The sequence below is a fragment of the Mytilus edulis genome, chromosome 11, assembly GCF_963676685.1.
Source record: "Mytilus edulis chromosome 11, xbMytEdul2.2, whole genome shotgun sequence".
NCBI classification, from domain to species: domain Eukaryota; kingdom Metazoa; phylum Mollusca; class Bivalvia; order Mytilida; family Mytilidae; genus Mytilus; species Mytilus edulis.
In genome coordinates, this window is record NC_092354.1 from 47,277,533 (window position 1) to 47,288,841 (window position 11,309).

Here is an 11,309-nt window from a genome sequence, read left to right on the forward strand (position 1 = left end):
AGCAAAGCCCATACCGCATAGTCAGCTATTAAAGGCCCGAAATGACAATGTAAAACAATTCAAACGAGAAAACTAACGGCCTTATTTATGCATATTAATTTGCAGCGGGACTTAAGCAGCCATTTATCGTCATCATCTTCAGTGGAAGTTGTCAGCATTTATATCGTAGTGCAACAACAAAACAAATTACATGAAATTTAAAAATCAAGATAAGAGATTGAGAAAAAAGAAAGAAAGACAAATTATGCATACAATAATTGGTGTACTGACGGTGTAAATTTAAGTTTAATTAAATTATGTATCATCATCATACATGTATATATATCCTATTTATGTATAAATTGTAATTGTTTATCATTAAAATGAAATTGATATTTTAGTATTAGGTCAATGTAACACATGTGATTAGGATAAAGTCGGTTTATTATTAAACCTGAAAAGTTGATATGAAGTTTGACGACATTTTAACACAAATTGGAGCATTTGGACCGTACCAGAAGAGGAATTATATTCTCCTACTGATTGGCTGGACCCTTACAGGACCATTTATAACGCTTTCTGTATTTGTAAGTGGCCAGGAGTTCCTGATCATAGGTAAAATATTGCTTTAGACTTGATTCAAAGTATATACTAAGAAGATGTTGTCCCACTGAAAACTTAACTTAATGATAATTAATTAAATTATTTCCACAAATCATATTTCATGTATGCTAATTCTTTGTAAATTTTGACATAAAATTGACAATACTTTAGATATTACACTATTAAACAATGTTGTAATATCGTTAAACAAATATTTGTCTTGAATATATAAATCAAAAGTAGACCTTAATAGTATGTCTCCATGTATAAACCACATGTCGTGCTTCGATACATACTTTAATGTTAATTTTCTCGATAATACGATTTTCCAACAAAAAAGACTTGTATATCTCAAAATGAGCAAACCAAGGAGTTTATATATAGTCAAGGTGTTAGATACTACCTTAAAGCACGTTCTATTGTTAAGAAAATATTTAAGTTTCTCAATGGTCAAAATAAGTGTTTGAAAACAATGCTAACTATCCAACGAAATTCTTCCGAGGAAGTGTAGTTCAAGTGTTGTGAAATTTCTATATTTTTTTAAAAGGTGAAGGTCAATATTTTAATAACATTTTATGAAAATTGAACATGCAAAATTAATTTTAGTCAAGGTGTTTGGTACATATTTTTCAGCCATTCTCAATCAACATTTCATAAGAATGCTTAGAGCCAATCGTAAAAAACAGCAGAGGGTAAAGAGCTGCTCGAGATTGACTAGTGATTATGTATAGTCTAACAATTATAAATATGACTTCTAATACGTTCAGGTATTTCACATCCAATTTTTTATGGTAATATTCTTTATAAAGCACAAAGGTGTCAGTATTCACCTCAGAAACTTACAAAACCTTTGAATAGACTTATTAAGAAGGGATATAATTACGATACTGTTGTCAAGTCATTAAAGATTGCATATTTTGGCGTTAATATTGAGTCACTGATAAGGTCTTTGCATCGGAACTAAACACATTATTCTAAAAACAGTTGTTGGCATGACACGGGTTATGTTCTTCTCATATATGTTATGATGGTATGATACTAAACCCCTAACGGGAAGGATTGTGCCTGATGTTCATATGATGAAATCATAATCTTTCAGTCAGTTTAGTTGAAGTCTGGAGCTGGCATGTCAGTTAACTGCTAGTAGTCTGTTGTTATTTATGTATTATTGTCATTTTGTTTATTTTCTTTGGTTACATCTTCTGACATCAGACTCGGATTTCTCTTGAACTGAATTTTAATGTGCGTATTGTTATGCGTTTACTTAACTACATTGGTTAGAGGTATAGGGGGAGGGTTGAGATCTCACAAACATGTTTAACCCCGCCGCATTTTTGCGCCTGTCCCAAGTCAGGAGCCTCTGGCCTTAGTTAGTCTTGTATTATTTTAATTTTAGTTTCTTGTGTACAATTTGGAAATTAGTATGGCGTTCATTATCACTGGACTAGTATATATTTGTTTAGGGGCCAGCTGAAGGACGCCTCCGGGTGCGGGAATTTCTCGCTACATTGAAGACCTGTTGGTGACCCTCTGCTGTTGTTTTTTATTTGGGCGGGTTGTTGTCTCTTTAACACATTCCCCATTTCCATTCTCAATTTTATATTTCTATATTTATTTTAGATGTAGAATACCTGGCTTCGAAAACGATACATATGCAATTCAAGGACCCGAACATCAACAATTAGTTGATGAATTCATTCCACCATCAACAAATGACAATCAGGTGTATGACCAGTGTCACGTGTACAAAGTTAACCAATCAAATACAGTTTTCGATAACTGTAGTCATCCAATCAATGCTACCATATCAACATGTAGATCATGGGTGTACAGTAAACTAGTCTTTGATGACACCTTCGTAATGAAAGTAAGAATTTATGTGTCCGGTAATCCTTTTTAAGGTGTACCCTTGGCTAATATTAATTTGGCTCGTTTAACTTTCATTAAATTTTGACAAAATATTTACTTTTATCCTGAAAAATTTGAATCAACCATTTTAGCAGAAAAAAAATCATTGGTTGTATAGCAATTTAACAAACCCTCATTTTGATTATTGAGAATCTTAATATTTTCTTAACAATACTATGTGATTAAAACGTTTAGCTGATTTTTACAGAGTTATCTCCCAGTAGTGTTACAAATGTAGGTACCACCTTAAGCATGTTATCAAGCATAATTCTGACAAATATACAGTTAAATGTATGACTTTTGACATGCTGATATACCTATTGTGCGGTTAACCTCGAGACAAATAAAATGATTAATCTGTGTGTCTACTCTGTGTGGTATTTTACTATGTATGGTATATTAATTGATCACCTTTCTTTGTTTGTTTGTTTTGTTTAATTCAGTTGGAACTGTCATTGAAAGTTTGTGTTATATATTTTAGAGACCACGTTTTGATTGTTCTGTATCTACTAAAATTTCTGTGAATTAGTATGTCTCTCTTTTTATTCTATGTTGGGAATTTTGTTTTAAATAATGTATATTTGACATTATTTTTTTTATCTCGACCTTGTAAATGAAATTCATTGAGAGCATTGTGATCTATGCTAGAATGTAAAATGATTTTATAATCATAAGTTTAATTACTTCAACATTCACAAATAATTTTGCGTTCGATCAAAAAGCATAAGTTGGAAAATAAAACTAACAACATCTTTGTTTGTTTTCAAATGCCATAAACTACAGATTTTTCAAAATTGCAAGAATCGAATTAATTGTCAGATTAAAAGAAGAAATATATAAGTAAAATTAATAAAAAAAATTGACGACTAAAGTAGTACAAAAATTATAAACTAAACAATGTAAATTGAAATCAAACAGCAACCAACTTTGGTTGTATACATGTAATTGTCTCAATGGCAATCGTACTACATCTCTCATCTTATGTTCTCTCTGACTTGTGTTTTGATTTTAATTTTTCAGAATACATGAATTGTTGTTAGTGTCTAGAAATACTACGACTAACCATCTAATATGTCAATATAACAAAATTGATAGATTAGACAGGCCGGTGGTTTGCCTGTTTGAATGGTTTTACACTTATGCTTAGTCTGTTATGGCACCCTTTAACGCTTGCTGTTTGGTGTAAGTCAAGGCTCTATGTTGATGCCGTTCTTTGGCCTATAATGGTTTACTGTTATAAATTCTGACTTTAGATGGATATATGTCTCATTGGCACTTATACCACATCTTCTTATATCTATAAATAATAAGTTTTACTTCTGACACCTTGTAATATTTCTATTTTAGGAAAATTTAGTATGTGAAAACAAATACAAAGTTTCCTTGTCAAAAACTATTTTCTTTGCTGGAATCCTGTTAGGATCTATAGTGTTTGGAGTTATTTCTGATGCGTAAGTCAACCGTAAACATTAAGTTTTTTAACAGATATTTAAATCAACAACAATGTGAACCATTTCATCATTGATATGGTTATATTTATAAATTAACTGTTTACAAAATTTTGAATGTATTTTGCAAAACTTTTAGGAATGTTGGTCCTCAATGCTCTTCAACTTCGTACTTTATTTGGCCCTTTTAAACTTTTTTGGATTCGAGCGTCACTGATGAGTCTTTTGTAGACGAAACTCGCGTCTGGCGTATATACAAAATTTAGTCCTAGTATCTATGATGAGTTTATTCACTACATACGAAATACATGATAAAATTTACATGAAAACTATGGCGCGACGTTCGGAGCCAACAACGCTAATAAACACATAGTTGATTAGTTTCTATACACATGACATCCTCCATCAGTAACACTCATAACCAAAAGGTTTAAAAGCTCTAATATTTTAGGCAGGCCTCATAAGGTCAACCTTTGTTCAGTCAACAAATGGAAACTTAAAAATCCGAAACTAAGTATGTTAAATTTATGACTTCAGGCATATGTAACCGTAACCGTAACAGCAACCTAACAACACAACAAATTAGATGAAATATATAAAGATCAATACATAGTTTTAACAACAAACCAGGGCCTATTATAGCAGACTATGCGGTATGGGCTTTGCTCATTGTTGAAGGCCGTACGGTGACCTATAGTTGTTAATGTCTGTGTCAGTTTGGTCTTTTGTGGATAGTTGTCTCATTGGCAATCATACCACATCTTCTTTTTTATACAGTCCGCACCATTAGTAAAGCTGCAAACAGGCTAGAGTCCGTCCTGGAAACAAGTAAAATTAGCTAAAACAAAACCAGCGATACGATACCATCGCCATAAAAATTTAAAAAAAAAATGAAATTAGAAAAAAAGCAATGCAAAGCTTGCCAAGATCAAACAAATACATTATTATCATTGCGTTTTAATGAAAAGATGAAAAATGGTGAAAAGAAAAAAATGCTTTTCTTCCTTCATTTTGTTAAATCTTTGTTATCATATCTAATATTTCCCTATTATATTGTATCTGCCTTTCCTAACTTTGCATGTTTTTGTCAGTTTAGGCAGGAAGAAAACTTTAGTGGTGTCTGTGTTACTTATGTTTTCATCCGGAATGTCTCTAGCCTGGTCGATTAACTACCTGATGTTCGTTATTCTACGCTTTTGTAATGGTATGTCAACTGTTGGAGTCTTTATCACAGTTTACGTCCTCGGTAAGTCTATCAAAAATAAAGGAGGATCTGATAATAAACTCATCATAGATACAAAATGTACCAGGATTAATATTTTGTATTCACGCCAGACGTACGTTTCGTCTCTAAAGACTCATTTGTGACGCTCGAATAAAAAATGTTAAAAAAGCCAAATAGAGTACGAAGTTGAAGAGCATTGAGGACCAAATATTCCTAAATGTTTTGCTAAATACAGCTAAGGTAATCTATTCCTGAGGTAGAAAATCATTAATATTTCAAAAAGTCAAAGTTTGGTTAACACTTAATTTATAATTATGAACATATCAATGATAACGCAAGTCAACCCAGAAGTGCTGACTACTGGGTTGGCGATACCCTCGCGGAATTTAAACTCCAACAACAATGTGGGTCGTCCATTTCTGTAATTTTAAAGACTTTCTGTTCCTATTTAGTTTGACCTTTATACTCCATTATTTGTATTTTAACAGCCAATTAGTCTCTATTCTATATTTTTTATATGTTTTTCTGTATATTAGTTTAACTTTCTTCTATGCCCTATCAAGACTCATTAAGATGATAAATCTTGATTCAGGGAAATAACTCTTTAACTCTTTAAATCAGTTATGCGTTTGCACTTTATTAGTTCGTGAAAAGGAAATTTCTTACTCTCTCGGGATATATTTTTTTTTTAAATGCTTGACACAAACGTACCATTAATTTTTAAGAGTTTTTTGGGCGGGGGATTGTCTTTGTTAATATTGTTGTAAATACGTTAGTGATCCATCTCAATTAATCCCGATAATGATTGTACACGGATTCCACTGTACCTTCGCATCTCTTGAGAGGTGATAGGAATAACAGAGAGATCCACGCACATATATACATACATGTATATCAAAAACTGTGTAAATTTTTAAAATTATAACACTGGAAATTTGTTCTTGAACAGCTATGGAATGGGTTGGACCTTCTAAAAGAACGTTTGCTGGACTAATGATGGGCTTTCTTGGAACAGTAGGAACTCTGATATTCATACTCGTTTCGTACTACGTTAGACGATGGAACTGGATCATTATTTCATTTGCTGCCCCTGTTGGTGTCTTCCTTGCTCTGTGTTGGTATGTTGGTTTGTTTTTATAAAGAGAACTAATAGATTGAGAATGGAAATGGGGAAAGTGTCAAAGGGACAACAACAGGAAAACAGATAGGAAACAGAAAAAAAAAACGACATTCCCTGAAATATAGGTTCCTGAATCGTGAAAAGCGAAAACAGAATTTTGTAATGCGGTGGGTCAAGGATATTAGAAGGCTCCCAACAAGCTTGTTATCTGGGACAATGGGTCAAAAGCACATCCCATGAAAAAACTGTACAAAAAAATTTAACTTTAAAAAAAAACAAATCGACTTTGTCAAAGGGCTTAATTAAGGTGGTACCTAACACTACAGGGGGACAACTCTGCAAAATCAGCTAAACGTTTTAATCACAGTGTTGGTTAATTTTATATTTTTGTCAAAGGGTCAAAGTAAATGCTTTGTCAAAATTTTATGAAAATTAAACGAGCCAAACTAATTTTAGTGAAGGTGTTGGGTACCACCTTAATGTGTGATAATATGAATCCGGCAGTATTTATCTTTGATAGGTTTATACCCGAGTCTCCAAGATGGTTGTGCGGAAAGGGTAGAAAAAAAGAAGCAACAGCTCTTCTTAAGCACGCTGCTGTCATTAACAGGACAGAATTTATAGAAAAACATATGGAGGAAATTTCATTAGAAAAGAAAGAAGCAGGAAAACCGTGGCTCCTGTTTTCAAATAGAACGTTGGGTTGTCGTACTGTTGTGATATTTTATAATTGGTAAGCAATTTTTATTTTTATTTTTCGCTAAAATTTGATTTTTTCAATATTTATAGATTATCGCTGATCATCTAATTACAACGTGATTGATTTTCTCGCTTGAGTCGGTACGGCAAAAGTGAGAAAAGCAATCGAGTTGAAATGATATACACTTTAAAACAACCTTAATCTTTTTTTATTTCAAAAGTCCTATTTCGTGTTCATCATGTGTCATAAACAGATTATAAGCAATTAAATATAAGAAATTATGTACGCAAATGTCTAGGAAGATGTGGTATAAGTGCCAATGAGACAACTCTCGATCCAAGTAATAATGTATAAAAATAAACCATTATAGGTCAAGGCATGGACTTTAACAAGGAGCCTTGGTTCACACCGAACAGCAAGCTATAAAGGGCCCCAAAAAATTACTAGAGCAAAACCCTTCAAAGGGGAAAACCAACGGTATAATCTATATAAAAACGAAAAACGAGAAACACTTACTTTTCTTTGAAGGATGGTAGTCAGTATGGTATTTTTTGGTTTGTCGCTCAATACTGGAATATTGTATGGAAACTACTACATTAATTTTCTGTTGGCCACTCTTATGGAATTCCCAGGGAGTGCTTTGCCTATTTTCATGATAGACAGAATTGGAAGAAAAAGGAGTTACATTATCTATATGACTGTAGGAGGGTTTTCCTGCCTCAGTACAATATTCACAGTTAATTATGGCGGGAAAGGTAAGACTAGAAATGCTTCTGTTCAAAGTCATTTTAATAATGTACTTAGGTGAGGTTTTGGAATTTGTGTCAGATGTTCGAACTCCATGATTTTTTCCATACAAAACATGGTAAAATATTTTGCCCCATAACACCCATTTATCTGTTATATACACTAAATAGCTCATAAAGGTCATTTGCCAAAATTTAGGCAGATTCTTGTTTTTTTACGTTTGATTTGAGACCCAAATAATATCAATGCAAATATACGGTCAAAGTCTGAGTCACCTTTCTTCCAAGTCATATTTTAAAAATCAAATATCTCGAAAAGGAGCTCCATTACCTATCAATATTTCTAGCCTAAAAAGTAATTTGTTTTTTTAACTATAGTCGGGCTTATAGTATCAATTTTAAATTATTGATTCTTTTAAACGTGCATAACGTCTGACAGAAATTGATGCGGTGTTGGAATAAGTACAGCTTCTCCTGCATGGAAGCATCAACTTATTGGTGTTGTCTCTTCTTATATTTGGTTTTCATCATGACAAGGGTTAAAATGAAAGAAAAGAAAAATTAATTATTTATTTATAAATTTTCCAATCAATTAATTTAGAAAAATACATATTATGGAATACATTACAGTATCAAATCTACGTGACGAACGGTATAGTTTATTTAAACATTTATTGTAAGCTCTTATTAAGGCTGACTGGTTTGATACTTGTATACTCAAAAATGTATACGGTAAATATTTTTTACTCCGCTAAAAAAAGCACCTTCCCTTCTTCTTGTTGACCAATGTGTCATCCCCGAATAAAACGTAGAACCGAACTTTTACTAACAAGGACACCACGATGGCTGACCAATGTGAAACAAGACATATTCACCACTAATGAGCAAAGGAGGATTATCTGAGTGTTTGTTTTAGTTTTGATATTTTGTTGCAGGCGCGGATCCAGAGGGGGGGGGGGGTTTCCGGGGGTTGGAACCCCCCCTTTTTTGGACGATCAATGCATTTGAATGGGGACATGTAATTGGAACCCCCCCCCTTTTTGTCCTGGGTTAAGAACCCCCCCCCCCCCCCTCCCATTTTAAAATGGCTGGATCCGCCCCTGTGTTGTTTATAGTTTCGTCGTTCTTACAAAATGTACTACTAGTCTAAGTCGTTATCTGTTTGTTTGCAACTTATGAATTTAAATACTCCTTTGCTCTCTACCAACTTTCTATAAAGAATAAAAAGTCGCAGTTTGTTAGAAAGGTTATTATTCTACAAGTTTAGAAGATTTAATATTTAAACAATGTTTTCATACAGTTAAGTACCCAGTACTTTAGTTCGGCCATGGTATTACGTATACATGTATTTCTAATTGAAATTTGCTGTTAGAAAATATGTTATGTCATTCTGAATTAAAACAGTTACTTCGTCGTATTTATGGTTTATTGTCTGTGTTTGGCTTTTACTTCTCGTACCTTTTTAAACTAGGCTTATGATTTACAAATATTTTGACTTCGAGCATTACTAAGGATACACTAATTTTCAAAATGAGCATCTTGTGCAGTACAATTGAACATAATATAATCGTTGATATTATAAACTCATGTGTGTATAAAATGCAACTTTTGTAGAACATTACGAACAATTCAAATTATGAACAATCTTTTTATTTCAGAACTGCAATATTTAACAACAGCATTAGCTTTAGTAGGAAAATTATTTTCAACTGCAGCATTTGCAACTATATACGTCATTTCCGCTGAAGTTTTTCCCACTGCCATACGTAATACAGGAATGGGATTAAGCTCGTGTTGGGCACGTGTTGGAGGAATGATCTCACCTTTCATAGCTGATACAGTATGTACTTTATATATATATTCTCATTATACTTGCATGTATTATCCACCAATAACATATTTTGCCGCATAATACCTTGGCAATGCAAATTATATTGAAATTTCACTGGTGTTTCTTTTCATTTTGTAAGCATAAACTTTTAAAACCATCTGTTGAGACCATAACGTCGTCCAATAAAAACTGTACAATTATATATATGCAATGTAAATACAATGTATCAATAGCTTTAGACACGCCAACCAAAATTTACGAACGTTCCAAGGCTGTTTATTTTATATAAGTTCAGATTGATATAACATGGTCGGGTTAATATTGTGTTATCAACCGTTTTACTATGATCGTATATCAGTCGCGTATCACAGGAATACGATTAAATATTAATTCAATATCGACCCGGTTATCAACCCAAGGTTGTGACGAGACTCACAAAGGCAGCTTATGTAAAACGAGAAGTCTCTGGATGCTGACCCGACCGATATAACAAAGCCGACGCAACACTCTTTATTTATAGAAATCATCAATTTTACATTATTCAGGCTGACCTCATAGGTGGCAGCACTGGTACTGCTATACCACTAGTTATATTTGGAGGTTCATGTTTAGTAGCAGCAGGTATGACGTTACTACTTCCGGAGACGCTAAACCAACATCTGCCAGAGAGCATAGAAGATGGGAAGAATTTTGGAAAGTAAGTTTTATAGGGAGAGGGTTGAGAGCTCATAAACGTGTTTAATCCTGCCACATTCTGTATGTGCCTGTCCCAAGTCAGGAGCATTTAGTTCAGTGGTTGTTGTTAATTCTTGTCTGTTACTAGTATATAGGTTTTTCATAAACTGTTATGAATTATGCCGTTAGTTTTCTCAATTCAATTTAGTCATATTTTTTAAATCGGCCATACTGTGCATGTCGTCCTGTCAGAATATGGACATTAACTCAATAGCACTAATAGTGTAATTTTAGCATCATCTTTATGAAAAGAAGATTTTTTTTTATGGATTTTCTTCTTCTTCAGGGAATCTAACAAGAGGATACAAGAAGAAATTATTGTGAAAACAGTGGAAACTATAACACAGTAAACGTGTATGGAGTCGGTCTTAACGTCAAGTTAAGAGGTTCATATATGTAACAACTGAATTAAGAGTGTTTAAAACATTTGGTATAATATAGTTTCAAGACAATATTCTACCATAGAAATCACCTTTAAGATACATTGAACTTATTCTTCTTCGATTCAATTGAACTTACATGGATATTTGCTTCAAAACGCCACAGCAGTTAAATATTGATGATTAAACAAATGAGCATGCTGTGTGTTTGTTTATTCTTCTTTGGCTAGAGGTATGGGAGGGTTTAGATCTCACAAAACATGTGAAACTCCCGCGCCGTTTATACGACTGTCCAAAGTCAGAAGTCTCTGACCTTTCTTAGTCTTGAACATTTTTATACGTTTGAATTAGTCATGTGTTTCGAAATTAAGTGTGATGTTCATTTCGATTCTGGATACGGGGATTTTTTCGCTATGATCAAGGCCCATTAGAATCCTTGCATGGCAAAGGTTAGTAGTTACCAGTGACACCAGTCATGTTGCACATAACAATCACGATCATGTAGTGTTTATCAATACCAAGGATACGATCAGACTTGCGCTGAAATTGTACTAAATAGAACGATTTGTGTAATTTTATATCTGAATATTTTTTTTATAAACAATTGTGCACCAATAAAAGGGAAAACATTGAT

At 33.1% G+C, this 11,309-nt stretch overlaps 1 pseudogene; it reads left to right on the forward strand.

The window, feature by feature from the left end:
- Nucleotides 1-406: 406 nt before the first annotated feature.
- On the forward strand, nt 407-10,878 carry LOC139495699 (organic cation transporter protein-like; annotated as a pseudogene).
- The last annotated feature ends 431 nt before the right edge of the window (nt 10,879-11,309 follow it).